At 40.1% G+C, this 4,578-nt stretch overlaps 1 pseudogene; it reads left to right on the top strand.

The window, feature by feature from the left end:
* Nucleotides 1–2,935: 2,935 nt before the first annotated feature.
* LOC134391752 (large ribosomal subunit protein eL33-like) lies at nt 2,936–4,242 on the top strand (annotated as a pseudogene).
* Nucleotides 4,243–4,578: the final 336 nt, after the last annotated feature.

Genomic DNA, 4,578 nt, shown 5'->3' on the forward strand with positions numbered 1-4,578 from the left:
TCTATCACAGCTACTCAACTTTGCCTTTGTAGTGTAAAATCAGCCAAAGACAATATGTAAGCAAATGAGCATAGATGTATTCAAATACAACTTTAATTATGGATCCTGAAATTTGAATTTACTACAATTGCCACATGTTACAAAATATTACTCTTCCTTTGATTTTTTTTTCAACTGTTTAAAAATGTAGAAACAATCCTTAGCTTGTGGGTCACACAAAAATAAGCAGCAGGTGGACTTAGTCTGTGGGTCCCATAGTTTGTAAACCTTTGCCCTACACCTGCCCCTATGTTTTTGATGGTCCTTGCAGAGTTGGGGGTCTATTAGATGATATGACAATAGGAAACAAAGCATGGAAAGTGAGGATGTTGACAGAAAAATGGCTGAAGTAATGTGTCACTGTCATGTAAACTGGATAAAGGTTGGAAGGAAGGTAAAAAGGAGCTGATAGACATCTAGTTGAAGGAGTCAAAAGCCATTTAGCATTGATGAGTTCAAGGTATTTATGTTGCAAGAGTGATTGAGGGAAGAGTTGGAAGACTAAAGTCCTAGAGCAGCATGTTTAAATTTAAGATCTCAGGGTGAAGAGTTCCAGGTAATATCAAGATGTAGTGTGTGGCTCATCCAAGAGTCAAAGTCTTTGATGAAAAAGAGGAAATGACCAGGTTGTCAATAAGTGACAGTATGGACAGGACCAAAGATTAGAGGTTGATATAGCTCATGAAATGAACGATAAAGGAACAATGAGAGTGAAAGTGTAATGACCTGGAAATGGTTCAGAAACAAAGGGAAGATTCATCAGTTGCTCTAACACATGCCCGGCACTCTGTGGTCATCTCCCTTCCAAAACTTGGCTCCCAACTTTTGTTCCTACATCTAAGGACTCAGGTCTTTTAAGATCCTTTTCCTTCTTCCCAAAGAACTGGTCTGATAAGAAAACTATAGTGAGGAAATTCAGAGGCTCACAGATTAAGAAGCAGAAAAGCCAGAGCTGTTTATACGGTAACAAGTTGTGCTTTGTTATATTCATATATCTCACTCGCCTACTAGAATTTCCAGTTGAATGTATCAGAAGCTTCATAAGCTCAATACATTCAAAACAAAACTTACTTTCCTCCTTGGCACACTCTACCATCTCCTCCTATGCAAACTTCTGCCTGCTTTTGTGTATCCTTTCTCAGTAAAAGACATCACCAGCCTCTCTCATAATTTCTTTCATAGTTTTCCTTAATCCATCTGCTGTAGACTGGATGCCCCCCAACCTCATTGAAACAAATCCCCACTGTAACTGTTGAGGGTGGGAAATCCTATTACGGTAGTTGAAAGGAGGGGCCTTGAAGAAGTGATTAGATTGTGAGGACCATGCCATAGTGAATGGATTAATAATGGTGGCCAGGGGCGTGGTTCTGAAGCCTTTAAAAGAAGAACACATGAGAAGCTAGGCTTTCTCTGTTCCACCATGTGAGACCCCTGGCTCACTGTCACCATCACCAAGTGTGTTTCCAGGACTTTGGATTTCTCAGTCTCTAAAACCGTAAGCAATAAATTTTGCTTTCTTTATAAATCACGCAGTTTCAGGTATTTATGTTACAAGCAAGAGAAACAGACTAATACACCATCCAGCTATCTTTATATCCAGTGCTACTCCTCTGCTTCAGGCTCTCACCATCTCTCACTTGGATCACTGTAACATCCTTTCAATGAACTCCCTAATAATCCTGTCTTTATTCAAAATTCTTGTAAGTTGTTCATCATGGATTTTTTGCACTAATTTTATTTTCTAAAATATTGCATTAAAATATCATTTATCTTGATTACTGAGTCTTTTGATGTCTCCTTAAGTTGTGCACACAAAGCAAGTGCTTCCCTCACTTCACCCTTGTCTCAGCTCTTCTCCCTTCCTCCAGTCTTGCCTCCCTCAATCTGTTTTCCATTCAGCGAGGACAGTCAACTAAAATACATATGCAATCATGCCACATTCCTCCTTAAAATTTGTCAATGTATCCCCCTCAGGCTAATTAATAAGACCTCAGCAAGATGTCTTTTTCTGGTCCCTGCTTACTATTTCAGTCTCTTTTCTAAATTTCTTCTTCCTCCTCTATTCATCATTGCCATGGCTAACATTTCATACTAGCACAGGATAAACACATAGAGCTTTGCATGTATTACTTCATCCCATGGAATGAGATGACGTAGATACTATTATTTTATTTCTATATTATTTTGTAGCCAAAGACACTGAACTATAAAGTTCCACAACTCCCTTCCTCTAGAGGTCTCCTTTAGGCTTTTCCACATTTCCACTGCTTGGAAGCCTCGCCAGTCTCCTTCCATGGTTACTTTCTGTGGCAGGCTAAAAAATGGCCTCCCTAACCCCTGGAAACTGTCACCTTACCTGTAAAAGGGATTTTGCAAGTGTGATTAAATTAAGAATCTTGAGATGGAGAGATAATCCCATATTATCTGGGTTGGCCCAATGTAATTACAAAGGTCTTTATAAGAATGAGGCAGCAGGATCTGTTTTGTCCCACCAAACCCACAGCTAGAGTTGCCCCAAAAGCAGCAGCAGGGAAATTCCTGCCACACAAGAGAATGGCCAAAACCATCCCAAGATGGGACTGGTTAGGATTCCAAAGAAAGGAGCACTACATGCCAGGGTGATTAGTCCAAAGCATTCATGGGGGGAACTTACATACAGAGTGCTACAGCGTATCTCACCAAGGGCAGAAGAGAAAAGGGATTTTCAACCTAGGTATGTCTGCAGTCAAGGGGTCAGAGTGAGTTGATGAGGGTTCAAGGAATTCAGCTCAGGGCCAGGGAGAGTTTTTTTCAGTGTTTTTGCCAACAACCTAGATACCTTTATCAGGGCCTGAAAGTGTTCAAGGCCCCTGTTTGAGTTTACGCCTGCTGGGAAAAACCTGCAGCTGGTGGGGTCATGGGGCAGTCAAGGCACTCTGTGGATTTTAGTCAGGACACAGACAGAAAGCAAGGGGAACAAGGCGACCCTATGGGATCAGAGAAAGAGAGAAGATGTGTTGATGGAGTCAGAGAGGTCAGAGTGATGCCATTGCTGGAAGGGGGCCACGTGGAAATGTAAGTAGCCCTAGAAGCTGGAAAAGGCAAGTAATAGGTAAATAATCCCCTAAAGTATCCAGAAAGAATGCAGCCCCACTGATATTTTGGTTTTGGACTTTCAATGTCCCAAATTGAAAGATAATAAATTTGGGCTGTTTTTAGTCACGAAATTTGTGATAATTTGTTACAGCAGCAATGGGAAACGAATACACTTCCTCTTGACAGCCTTTCCTGATCCCCCAAACTGGGTTGGATGCTCTTCCCAAATGTTCCCACAACTTCCTATTCTTTTCTCTCACAGCACTCGCCTTGCTGCTCTGCATTTTCTGATTATGAGCCAATCTCTACTTCTAGCCTGTAAGTTCCTCATGTTCTTCTTTTGTATCTCCAGAGCATAACTTAAAGATTTTTTTTTTTTTTTTTTTGATGGCTGGCCAGTATGGGAACTGAACCCTCAACCCTGGTGTTACAAGGCTGAGCTCTAACCAACAGAGCTAACCAGCCAGCCCCTATAACTTAAACTTACAAGGCTGGAGCTCAATAGTTATTTTTTGAGTGAATGAATGAATGTGATTCCTTAATCAAAGAGGGTTGAGATTATGTGTTTATACTAAAATGATGTGTGAAATGGTGACTATTAAGTTTAAAATGCAACCAAATTTGTCTTCCTGTCAAGAAAAAATTAGAATAAAAATGGCATGAGTAGGTTATTTCTAAATGTCTCCTGAACACAGAAGAGGAGAGCAGTTACCTTGACAATAATGAAAATTTTAGCCTGGCATTTCTCTTTCCACCATCTATGAGCCTGTGGAGGCCTGCTGGCAATAGGATTTCCAAAAGACAAATACGTCTGGAAGGCTATGGTCCAAGGCCCTTTTTGTACGCTGTATGTGAGGTTTCTGGAACCAAAGGAAGCACATGGCTCTTCTTAAAACTGAAGGTGCTTATGCTGGAGATGAAACTGAATTCTACTTGGACAAGAGACGTACAAAGCAAAGAACAACAGTGATTCCTGGGAGCAAACCAAACAAAACCACAGTGACCTGGGGAAAGGTGACTTGTGCCCATGTAAATAGTGTTATGATTCATGCCAAATTCCAAAGCAACTTACCCGCAAAGGCCGTTGGACACAGAATCCACGTGATGCTGTACTCCTCAAAGATTTAAACTAATAAAAAGTAAATGAATAAAAGTGGATTTTTAAAAAATGAAAAACCTCCTTTTTTCAGAGAAACAAATAAAGCAATAAAACAAGACAGGGTAAAATAATTAAGAAATTTTGAAGTTTAACAGAGGCTTCTAAGTTTTTTACTTTAGTAGGATCCATACTTAGAAATGACATATGGACCTGCTACAAGTAGTTTTTATTCCTTACAGTGGTGAATTGAGTTTGACTGTGCTAGGCTTGCTACTATTGAATACAACTTAAATGTGAGTCAGGGACACATGATGCTTAATTTATTACTATTTTCCTTTTGTTGTAAATCTGTGTAATGCCCTGTG

The sequence above is a fragment of the Cynocephalus volans genome, chromosome 12, assembly GCF_027409185.1.
Source record: "Cynocephalus volans isolate mCynVol1 chromosome 12, mCynVol1.pri, whole genome shotgun sequence".
NCBI classification, from domain to species: Eukaryota; Metazoa; Chordata; class Mammalia; order Dermoptera; family Cynocephalidae; genus Cynocephalus; species Cynocephalus volans.